At 33.4% G+C, this 12944-nt stretch overlaps 1 protein-coding gene and 1 pseudogene across 25 annotated transcripts in view; one reads left to right on the top strand and one right to left on the bottom strand.

Annotated features, from left to right (window-relative positions):
* MBNL3 (muscleblind like splicing regulator 3) overlaps positions 1-12944 on the top strand; it is a 109370-nt gene that overhangs the window by 22636 nt on the left and 73790 nt on the right. For 6 of the 25 annotated variants that reach the window (XM_039875387.1, XM_039875360.1, XM_039875425.1 and 3 more), the window contains one exon: positions 8944-9143. The exons of the other annotated variants lie outside the window; for them this stretch is intronic. The gene's annotated coding sequence lies outside the window, so the exon portion shown is untranslated. The remainder of the gene's footprint in view (positions 1-8943; positions 9144-12944) is intronic. 25 annotated transcript variants of the gene reach the window in all.
* On the bottom strand, positions 1505-1623 carry LOC120613368 (uncharacterized; annotated as a pseudogene).

Here is a 12944-nt window from a genome sequence, read left to right on the forward strand (position 1 = left end):
ATATATATATTTATATATTTACACTGTGTGTTCACCTCCCATAGTTAGATTTCTTTCTGTCACCACATATTTGACCCCCTTTACCCTGTCTACCTACCCCCTCCCTGGGGCCACCAGGTTGCCTAAGGAGGGGTGAATTGGCCCGGGTCGGAAATGGAGCAGGCCAGGGCCCTCCTTAAGAGCACTCTAGAGTCATTTGTATTTTAAGAGTATATCTAGCATACTTGATTCAACACCTTACTTAGAGCAATTGTTTGCTACATTTTATTTGCTTGAATTGAACATTTAATTGGTGTATTTGTGGGGGAGGTAATAGAGGCAGGTACATTCTGAAGTCATAGCAAATAAATAGCTGCCATGAGGAAGAAGAGAGACAAACTATAAAAGTAGACATGAGGACTTCAAACACACAGGCATCTGGAGCCATTTAACAACGTGCCCAACATATCCTGAAAGGCATGGCTAATGATTCTTTGTAATGATGGTCTAGAATTATCAGAAAAAAAACATAACTTTTATTTATTATTCTAAGGGGGCAAGAAAGTTTTAAAATGGATTTCAGAAAGTTGTCTATCCAGCTTGGGTAAAAGAGGCAAATATTAATGTTTAAGAGTTCGTTTTTGAAATTTCACTTTTATTGATCACCTCCTTGCCAGATAGTGTTCCAATAAATGAAGTGTTATTGTAATAAGACCTCAATGTAAACTTATGGACTTTTGTATTATCTGATGGGTCAGTACTATTAATAAAAACTACCTATCATAGAAATTATGGTGTTGAGACAATCATTTTGGGACCAGAACCAGCATTAAAAAGAAGTAGCTGCTTTCAGTGAAAGCACTTCCAAGCTCATAGAGTTTAGGGGAGTAAGAATAAAGAATATTAATTTTATATGTTTTCTTTTTTAATGAAGTATAATTGAGGAATTATTTTCTCACTAATAATAGTATAAGGGAGCTTTGCAAAGAAGAGTATAAAATGAACTGGTATCATCATCCAATTTTTGCATGTGTACCTTTTATTCCCATAAATATGCATTTGTATCTGGAGGGAAAATTAGTTTTCCTCATTGATATCATACATGCTCCCAAATATTTGTGCATTATTTAGAAATAGAAGTGTGGACTAAAAGAAGAATAAAGATAAAGAACACCTTAAAATAATTTTTGAGGTCCAGTTTGCCAGTGGAAATTTTTTTTAAATAACAATAATACTTTGTTTATCATGTGAGGATTTTCAAGTGCTGTATGCATGTGAATGCTCATGCTACCGTGTTAGAAGTAGTATTCTCCTGAAAAGAAACTGTACAAATGGAAATGCTGCTTGTGTGTGCTTAGTGAAACCTACGTGCATTTTCTTCAGCATAGCTTGTATTTATTTATTTATTTATTTATTTATTTATTTATTTATTTATTTATTTATTTTTTAGGCGAGGCAACACTTGACCTCACAGATTGCAAGGACCTTGTCAGGTTACAATCCCTTATTATTATTATTTTTTTTACACCTACAGCACCTGGTCTTCCTAGGTGGTCTCCCATCCAAGTACTAACCAGGCCCAACCCTCCTTAGCTTCCGAGATTAGATGGGATTGGGCTTGTTCAGGGTAGCATGGCTGTAGTCAGCATAGCTTTTTAAGTTAAGTTCAGCTTTGTATTATTCATAGTGTAGTGAGCAACAAATAATTCTAATTTATTTAAAAGTTATCTCTACTATAACAAGATAAATATGTAGTAGTTTATAAGATGTGCCCTACATAGAGTTTTCTATGTGTGCAAATATATATACTCAACATTACTTGAGGGGAGCTTTTTGATAGGCTCTATGATAGACTTCGATATTTATGCTAACATATATTTTTGAAAACTTACTATGTGCTCAGCACTAAAAAGCCTGTTTTAGTTCTCTTTTTCTGCATTACTCCCTTCCTTTTTCCTTTTTAATTCTGTTTTATCATACCAGCTTCTGTCTGCTTTTAGAAAGCAGCATTTCTGTTGCCTCAGAAGGTTTTTAAAGTAAGCTCTTAGAAAGAACTCTGCTTAGCATAACTAGTGTATTTGGATAGCAAATACAATAGGACTTTTTTTTTGATGATTTCATCTTTAGCTGATAAAATACCACTCCACTTATCACTAATGGTTCCCTGATTTTTCTATTGACATGAATAACTTGGTAAAGAAATGGGATTTGGAATTACTGTTCTTCTCAGGTTTTAAGTTTCAATTCTAGTTCCCACTAGATGTGAGAATTGAGAGTCCCTCCATTCTTTATGTTATCTCATCAACCTTTACTGGGGTTGTTAATACATTTTCTCAAATGCAGTGAAATAGTAAGTGTAACTCAACTATCTAAAACCCACAGTCAATAAGACTTTTATCTGCATTAGATCATTAGGAAAAATAAAATATGAGTTTACCAGAGATTAAGTGTAAGAAAAAAAAAACTACCTTGTTACAGCCCCAGAGTCAATTCATATTGAAGCCAAACACCAACAGCTTCTGTTAACCTTAATAAGAACTGATGTCCAGGAATGCTGGCTGTAAGGCATTATAATATCCCTACTAAGGAGAGAAAGATATAAATAGATTTACTGTATGTTGTTTATTAACACACACACACACACACACACACACACACACATATAAGACTTGTATTGAAACGATTTCTACCCAGTGTTTTCCACTAAGCACGATTAAAAAAAAAAATCACCCAGTATTTTCATTAATTGAATCTATTTTATGTGATGTACTGATTTCATACAATAGCGTGCTTTGTCTTTTAATAAAACTGATGAATAAGTTATTTTTTCTCATGCATCTATTGTTTATGTTCATAATCTCATGCCTCATTATTCTCCTCTTATATCTTAAAAACAATCAGGCAACCTCTTTCAGGTAGAGTGATGGCTGAACCTTCATTAAATTTACCATCTATACAGATCATGTTTGTTTGATTATGAATAAGAAATCCATTCATTTTCTAAATCTTATACATTGATAGAAACTGCTATGCAGTTGATTCAGCAGTAATATCTGTATATATTTTAAATATCACCAAAGTGATATAAAGGCAATCATTGTAAAGGTATGGCTTTAGTTATTTGGGATACATATTACTTCTTAAATTATACTTGCAAAACTAGCCTCGTGCAAGCAAACTACTATGCTTGCAATTCTGTTAGCTGCCATGAGGTGTGCCTGGTTGTAAATTGTAACCATCTGGATTTTCCATATGTGGATAATAGTGAGAATAGGTCGATAGTATACAAATTAATCAGGTTTTTTTTTTCTATGAAAATTAATTCTTTATTAAAAAGGTCAATATAAATGTTCAGTTACCAAGTACAGACATATCGATACACATTTTTAATAATATTTAAGGAAATGAAAGTGTATTAGTACCTTTCTCCCACCAACTTTTCTTGTTAATAACTTCATATGCTTTCTTTGGGTTTTCCCTTAAGGAGAACGTTTTCTTTTACTCAAAATACTTTGTGTTTTAAGAAACTCTGGGCCATATGCCTATATACAGCTTCCTATAGGTTTTCTGCTTATTGCTTTCTCTTATATGGCCCTAGTCAGTTGTTTTGCTGCTAGTTCTATTTGTCCTAAATGACTAAAGTCTGAATTATTTAGGTTTCAAGTAAAGTATTATTTCTTGGCACTTTTTATACTAGGAAAGAACCATGTCGTGTATTCAGTACAATGTCTCACTTGGTTTAGCTCCTTTTTAGCCAGCAGTCATAAGACTATATTCCTTCTCCCTACAACACATGTGCACGTGCATGCGCGCGCGTGCACACACACACACACACACACACACACACACACCCCAAGTGCGCACAGCCCTCCCCTCCCAGGCACTGGTTTCCGGCAGTATAATATATACACATAAATATGCGGCTATATTTTCCTTTGGCCTCTGAAAAATCCTACGGTGGTCTCTCTTCCACCAGCTAGTTGCCAGCTTCTGTCACTCATTCTAACTCCTGCTTTCTTTTGGACTTTGATGCTTGGATTGTTTTAAGAGCTACTTTGCATCGAATAATAAAGATTATCTATTAACTTCCTTAGCATGTTCCTGGCAGTTTTATAGTCTGCTTTTGTAAAAATAAGTTATTACTCTATTTCTTCTGAGCTTTTGAAAGCATTTATTTCAACTTCCAATTCAAATAAATAGAATGGTTTTAAGTAGAGATATAGTGGCTTCAGTTATTTTAATCACATGTATTCTCATGCCATGAAAATTAAGACTTTAAAAATGGGGAGGATATGGGTTTTCAAATCTTTCAGGTAAATACCCAGTAGAGGGATTGCTGGATCATATGGTAGATCAATTCTTATTTTTTGAGGAATCTCCATACTGTTTTCCATAGTGGCTATAGCAATTTGCAGTCCCACCAGCAGTGTATGAGGGTTTCTTTATCTCCATATCCTCTCCAGCATTTGTTATCACTTGTCCTGTTGATTATAACTATTCTAACAGGTGTGAGATGGTAGCTCCATGTGGTTTTGATTTGCATTTCCCTAATAGCTAGAGATATTGTGCATCTATTCACATATTTGTTGGCCATTTGTATGACCTCTAGGGAGAAGTGTCTGTTCAGGTTCTCTGGCCATTTTTTGATTGGATTGTTTGTTTTTGTTATTATTGAGTTCTATGAGTTCTTTGTATATTTTGGATATTAGGCCCTTATGGGAGGCATTGCTTGCAAATATATTTTCCCATTTAGATGGTTCTCTCTTTACCTTGTTGGTGATTTCTTTTGCTGAGCAGAAGCTTTTTAGTTCGACGTAGTGCCATTCATTTATTTTTTATTTTACTTCCCTTGTCTTTGAGGTCAAATTCCTAAAATCCTCTATAAGTCGAAGGTCCTTGAGTTTTGTTCCCATGTGTTCTTCTATGCATTTTATTGTTTCAGGTTTTATATTCAGGTCCTTAATCCATTTTGAGTTAATTTTGGTGTGTGGTGATAGACAACTGTCTAGTTTCATTCTTTTGCAGGTGGCTTTCCAGTTTTCCCAACACCATTTATTGAAGAAGTTTTCCTTTCTCCACTGTATGTTTTTGGCTTTTTTGTCAAAAATTATTTGTTTGTATATATATATATATATATATATATATATATATATATATATACACACACACACACACACACACACACACACATATATATATATGTTTATTTCTGGACTCTCGATTCTGTTCCACTGGTCCATGTGTCTGTTTTGCTGCCAATACCATGTCATTTTGATTACTGTCACTTTGCAGTATAATTTGAAGTCAGGCAGAGTAATGCCTCCAGCCTTGTTCTTTTTTCTCAGGATGACTTTGGCAATTCAGGGTCTTTTGTGTTTCCATACAAATCTATTTTTTGTTCTATTTCTTTAAAAAATGCTGATGGGATTTTGATGGAGATTGCATTAAATCTGTATAATGCTTTAGGTAATATGGTCATTTTAACTATGTTGATTCTTCCAATCCAAGAACAAGGAATATCTTTTCATTTCTTTGTATCATCTTCGATTTCTTTTAATAGGGTCTTGTAGTTTTCATTATGTAGTTCCTTCACATGTTTCGTTAAATTTATTCATAGATATTTTATTCTTTTTGGTGCAATTGCAAAAGGAATTATTTTTTCTACTTCTTTTTCTGACAGTTCATTATTAGAGTATAGGAACGTTATGGATTTTTGAACATTGATTTTGTATCCAGAAACTTTACTGTATTTGCTTATTGTTTCTAGTAGTGTTCTTGTGAAGTTGCGAAGTAAGTCAGACAGAAAAAGTTGAAAATCACATGATATCACTTATATGTGGGATATAAACCTAAAAGCAACAAATGAACAGGACAAACAAACAGAGACTCATGGACATGGACAATGGACTAGTAGTTACCAGAGGGTAAGGGGTGGGAGAGGAGCGGAGGAGGTAGACAGGGTAAAGGAGGGTCAGATATAGGAGGGTAGGGGGAGGGTGAACTGGGTTAAGGGGATCAAATATATGGTAGCTGAGGAAACTGGACTTTGGGTGGTAAACACACAATAGAATATATAGATATCAAATTATAATGTGCACCTGATAATTATATAATTGTATTAACCAATGTTATCTCAATAAACTTAATTATAAAAATATAAATGGGGAGGAGAGAGAGAGATTAAAACATCTCCAACTCTAGAACAGTGTTCAACTCTGGTTATTAGAATTTAGCTCTTGTGCTGACTATGTCACTAACTCCCTTTGTATCTGTGACCAAGTTTTTTATGTCTATAGTCCTGTTGTCTTGTCTGAAAAATGAGGGAATTGGTCTGCAGATCATCATTCCCCACATTGTAAGTCTGTGACTCAGGCTCATATTAAAACAAAAATGTGGAGAATGCATCTTAGCTTCAGGTCTAATTGAGTTCATGACTGAACAACTCAACTACCCATAAAAAGCACAATTTTTATGCACAATAAAAATGTATAAGTTTGCTCTTTTTCTTTTCTGAATTTCCTGAACCTACTCTTGTCAATGTAGTGCTTTGCATTTGGGGGACATTGGTAGATATGATAATTTCATATTCACATTAAAGGAAAACAGGAACCCTGCAGTGGTTATTTCTTTCACATTGTGATTTACGAGAAATTCTATCTTTGGATAAGAGAGAATATTCTAAGTGGACACAGCTTGTCATTTTATATTTCAAGGAGTTTGTGGTTACAAAGCAAGTGAGATTCAGAACTTAATCATATGCTACCTGTAACAATTTTGGGATGTGAGATTATCTCCCCAACTAGATTATAAACTCAATGTGGGAAGAAAATCTGTCTTATGTAAGCATTTTGCGTCACCTAAAAACCAAATACAGTACTATGCACATCGTACAAAATTAGCAATGTATTTCCTCTCTGATACTGCAATAAAAAGTTATTGACTCATGGCATGTTATCCTTGTATGGCGATTTTGATGTTTCTAATCCAACTTCCCATGTAATGTTGTAGAAACCAAGTGAAGGGGAATGTACCACATAGTCAAGCAGTCCAATGCACTGTTGGACAGCTCAAGATGTGAGCCAGCCCTTCACTGTGTTGAGCTAAAATGTGCCTCTAAATGACTCTCTATAGTTTTCACTTATAGATCCTTCTAAAGAAACAGGAAACAAGTCAATTTCTTGCCTTTATTTTTTTCGTGTTCATCTCTGGAATTTCTCAAAGGGTTTGTATAAGGAACTTAGTGGCTTCAGAGTAAATACATAGCAAAACATTAAAAAAATAGTCATTATAAAGTAAAGGGATGAGGTTTACCAGATACTTATTTCTATATTGAACAAGAGGAGTTCAGGTGATTTTTTTTCAGAAGCACTTAATTAGTGCTTGATTTGAGCCAAGTACTGTGCTAAGTGCTTTATAAATATTAATGCCTTCTAATCTACAACACAGCTCTATGAGACAGAGACAGATACTATTATTGACACCATTTTATAGATGAGGAAATTGAAGTACAGATTGTCTAGGTAACTTGCCCAAGGTCTTTCAACTAGTAGGTGAGCGGTGGGATTATGAACAAGGCCTTCTGTCCCCAAAATCCTATTCTCAACTACTATGCTATGGTGGGATGTATTTCATGGTTTTATTAAAAAAAAAAAAAAGCAGGAACATTTAATGTTTTTTTCTTTTTTCATAAGTATCTAGTTTAAAATTTCTATTTTTTCATGAGAATTTATTTATTTTTAAAGTGTTTCCTTTTAAAATATCTGGAAAATATACTGCTTAAAGATCTGAAAAGATATTGCTTTCATTTATTCTGTTCGTTTTTGCCACCTAAAACACTATACCTTTATAAAACTTTTTCCTATTTAATTAACTGATGTTGCTAATATCTGGGCAAGTTTTACTCTAGTCTCTAAGGATGCTGTTACATCAGCTATGTTTTTTGTCCCTAGGGCAGCTCTTTACTTTTTTCCATCTAGGTTCTTTGTACTCTCTCACACCGAATTCATTTAAATGTTCATTCTGGCTAAGGTCAAGTCTAAAACATCAAATAAATAACATTATTTGTTTATTTATATTTTTAATTGTCTTTAAATTCCTAACAGCCCACCTTCCACATCTAACACCAGTTCTATGTCATTAGCTGTGATCTTGGGTTTACTGAGTGCCTACTTCACACCAGGGGTTTTCACATCTATCATATGATTTAATCCTGATAGGAAACTGAGATGCTGAGGTTAAATATCTTGACCAAGGTTCAAATTCAGGTCTTTGTAATTCTAAAGCTCATTCTATATACTGCAGAACAATTAATCTTTCCTTACTTTTGGGGACTTTAGTTTCTTCATATATGCAGTGCAAACAAATGAACTGAGAGCCCATGTGCCAGGCACCAGGCTAGCTTCTGCCCCAAAGTAGTTCGCAGAAATAGTTGCATAACTATGATATAATAGGCTCATGGTGGACAATTCTATTTGAACATTTTATTGAGAACCTGGTGATCCCTTCTGCTTGGTGGAATTGAGAAGCTGGCCTTAGAGGAAGGAGTAACAAGTGGAATTTCTCCCTAAGGGGGTACATTCCTTAATTCAATATGAATTTAACAAATTTAAATGTGTGGCATCAAAATTATATCATGCTAGACTATTGAAGTCCATGAAAACAGGAACCATGTCAAATATCTTATACATAGTACTTAATACATATTTGGAGAGTGAATGAAAGAAAACATCAGTTTTTGTAAATATACAAAATACACAACTGACAATTCAAAGATTTTTTAATGAGTAACTACAATGTTGAACCTTCTGTCACCTTTATTATTTATATAATATTCAACTCAGATAGTATTTATTGAGAACCTAGTTGTGCCAGGTACTGTGCTGAGGAATTTAATAGTAAATGTACCAATGGTTTTAGCAATGTTTAATTCAAATTAGTATTGTTCTTGAATTTCATTGAATCTAGAGTAGCTTTAATAGAATGATGGAGATGGAAGCCATCTTGTAATGTGTGCAGGAGAGATTCGGAGTGAGGAAGAAGAGGTATCAGGTGGAAAATACTCCATCAATGAAGGTTTAAGAAGACTTCCTTGAGACAGAGGCAGAGCTGAAGTGTAGAAAAGTCATATGGATGTTTTTGGGAGAGACAGAATTGCAGCTTAAGAGGTAAGGGAAAGACTCCTGAAGAACATGGTCAAGGAATGGATGAGCTCTTCATGATATGGCTTAGCTTATATATCAGTAACCTTGTGGCTTAAACAGAAGTTTTTTTTTTTTTTAATGAAGAGTATATAACATCTGTATTCCTAAATATATGCTATTTATCCACTAAGATTATCTTTTGTAAATTTGCTTGAAATTTTGAACATAAAATGTAAGCCAAAGGGACTGTGGCTTATTCATATTTATATACCTTGACAAAAGGTTATGTGGACTCAAGTTAATCCTTAATAAATATTTGTTCAGGGAATATATTTATGAAAGAGAAATAATAAAGAACTACTATCAATATGCATTCAATAACTGAATATGAGCCACTTATCCTGAATAGTTCAGAGACCTTCATTTACTTACCTGATGGTAAAGAGCTAAACTTGATCTTTCAAAATTATTTGCAATTCTAGAATTCTCAAAATCCTCCTCCTTCGATGAAAGAGTCTTATTTGACTTTTGACAAACCTGATAACCCAAAATGTGTTTTCAGTGATTACTGTTATGAAAACTGCTTTGTTGCTTGAGGCTTGAATGTTTTTCTTGGAACAAGTGTTTAGTAGTATATATTACTGATAATGCTATCCATATTCAGACCCTTGTAATTTAAGCTCAGTTTTATGTCTTTGTGAGTTGAAGTTTCTATTATGCTGAGAATCATTATGATCTTTTGTGGGATTATACTCTTATTTACAATAGAATCAAATCATTTTGGTCTCCTTCATTGATATATTGAATTACATGGCAGTCAAACTTAATAATTTAAGTCATTCAGTACTTGGTGTTATAGATGATTTCTATAAGATATACTTACATGATTTTAAATTAATGAACACAACATGGTAACTACAGTATAGAATTTCATCAGCTTTGATGGGCAGTTAGTTCACCACAGTATAAATGTAAGTGCTCTCTTTAACTTAATTTGAAGCCATTACTCTTTCTCCTCCTTCTTTTTCTTTGTTGGTTGGCCATTTAAGCTGAGTTGATTTTTTTAAATGATTCTTAATCTATAGGTATCTTACATTCCATATATGTTGGTGCTTACCTTAATGTACAGACTTCCATGCTGGTTTGACTTCAGAATTTTCCTTGAGTTTTATTTTAAGGTCAAGTCTTTTCTTTCTTTTCAGGCTCTTATTCAGATCTTGTACTGAAACCATCATGTGGAGAAATCTTTTTTTTTTTTTTGCTTTCTCTTTATGAATACTGCATACTCCAGATTTTGATTTAACAGGCTTACAAATTAACAACAGAGAGAGGATTTCTTTTGAAGGTGCTGGCTAACTTCTTACAGCTTCAGTTTTTCATAATTTCTAAATCTTTGTTCAAAGTGTTCATTTTGATTTGGATAACCGTTTTTTTGTAAAGAATTTTTATGATTGTGGGAGAGATTTAGTATCCCCAAAGGCTTTTATGCTTTCCTCCTAACAGCTGGATGCCAGATTTCTGGACCACATGTTTTCTTGAATGGGAGAATTAAAACCCAATGTGTCAACCATTTTCTAACTTATTTGCCAGACATCTATTAGATGATATATTCAAAAACCTATAAGCAATTTAGGATCCTCTGGCTTCCATGAGGAGGCAGTAATGAGTATTTATATTATGATTACAGGAAGCTGGAAATAAAATTGAGAAACTAGAGATTTTTAAATTAGTGTTCATGACTATTATGACATCTGAGAATTTTAAATATTGAAAAATTGAATACCACTATTTGGTGACAAGTCTAGAACTGAGATTTGTAACAGATTTCGTTTTGAAAGGCAACTTCGACATTGCTCCTTAATATTATCTACTTCATAGGGTATTGGAATGACTGAGTGAAATAATGAATATAAAACACTTAACGCACACACACAAACACTCAACATAGTGTCTGGCACAGAATAAGAGCTTCATAGACATTATTAACATCTAGGAATACCAATTGTTTGATAACCAAAATATCACTTTAGAATACATCATAAATTGTGCTCAGTAAAGCAAATTTATCCTTATTCTGTTTTAGTGGTTGTTTTGTAAACCTTAAACTCACTCTTGGAATTTGTACTCAATAAAGTTCCCAGTATCCTAATTGATTAGAAATTGCTATAGAGATTTTTTTTTAATTTAAGTATAGTTGGTATACAATATTATATTAGTTATATTAGTTTCAGGTGTACGATATAGTTATTCAACATTTTTATACTTTGCAATGTGATTACCGCACTAATTCTAGTAATTATCTGTCACTGTGAAAACTTATCACAATATTATTGACTATTTTCTCCTTCACTTTTTTCACCCATTCCCCACCCCCTCCTCTCTGGTAACCATACCTTTGATCTCTATTTCTAGGAGTCTGTTTTTGTTTTGTTTTTTGTTTGTTTGTTTTTTAAGATTCCACATATAAGTGAAATAATACCATATTTGTCTTTCTCTATCTGACTTACTTAAAATAGCATAATACCCTCTAGGTCTATCCATGTTGTCACAAAACAGGATTTCATTTTTTATTGCTGCATAATATTCCATTGTGTGTGTAGTACATCTTCTTTATCCATTTATCTATCAATGCACACCTGGGTTGCTTTCATATCTTAGCTATTGTAAATAACGCTTCAATGAACATAAGGGTGCATATATCTTTTCAAATTAGTGTTTTGTGTTTCTTCAGATAAATACCCAGAAGTGGAATTGCTGTGTCATATGGTAGATCTATTTTCAGTTTTTTGAGGAATCTCATTACTGTTTTCCATACTGGCTGCACCAATTTGCAGTTCCATCAACAGTGTATGAGGGTTCCCTTTTCTCCACATCCTTGCCCACACATGTTATTTTTTGACTTATTGGTAACCATTTTGATTGCTGTGAGATGATATCTCATTGTGGTTTTGATTTGCATTTTCCTGATGATTAGTGATGTTGATCATCTTTTCATATGTATGTTGGCCATCTGTTTGTCTTCTTTGGGGAAATGTCTTTTCATGTCCTCTGCTCTTTTTTTTTTATCAGATTGGTTACTTTTTGTTGTTGTTATTGAGTTCCTTATTATCATTAAGTTTTATTATGTTGTTATTATTGAGTTTTTTTGTTGTTATTGTGTGAGTTCCTTATGTATTTTCAATATCAACCCTTTATCAGATATATAATTTGTTAATATATTCTCCAATTCAGTAGGTTATCTTTTTGTTTTGTTAATAGTTTCCTTCATTGTGCAAAGACTTTTTAGATTGATGAAGTCCATCTGTTTATTTTTGCTTTTGTTCTCCTTACTTGAAGGAACATATCCAAAAAGACATTATTTATGTCAAATAGTTTACTACTGATGTCAAATATTTTCTTCTAGGAGTTTTATGGTTTCAGGCCTTACTTTTATAGAAAATTTTGTATGTATGTATATCCTGACCAGAGTATAGTAGAGGAAATGGTCTCTTATAAGTAAAACAGGAAAAGAGAGATCGATATCTTTGTTAACATTTGGTTAACAGGAGAAACATGCTAAAATATATGTTTTGGCTAGCAACAGACTGTGGCCAGGAGTTTCAAATTGTTATAAACCACTAAGGTGAGTCTTATTCTAAAGGTTTTAGAAATTAGAGAGGATCAGGTAGAGCATGGTAGAAAAGCAGAGTCCAAAGTTTGGCAAACTACAGTAGAGAGGCAGTTGGGATAAAACCATGTGTGCAAAGAATGTGGTGTTTTCTGGAACTTAAAGAGGGTATAAAGGCAGTCACGTTCAAATTAATGTAAGACACATCCCTTCGATGG

Source organism: Pteropus medius, unplaced genomic scaffold (genome assembly GCF_902729225.1).
Source record: "Pteropus medius unplaced genomic scaffold, Ma_sr-lr_union100, whole genome shotgun sequence".
Taxonomy (NCBI): Eukaryota; Metazoa; Chordata; class Mammalia; order Chiroptera; family Pteropodidae; genus Pteropus; species Pteropus medius.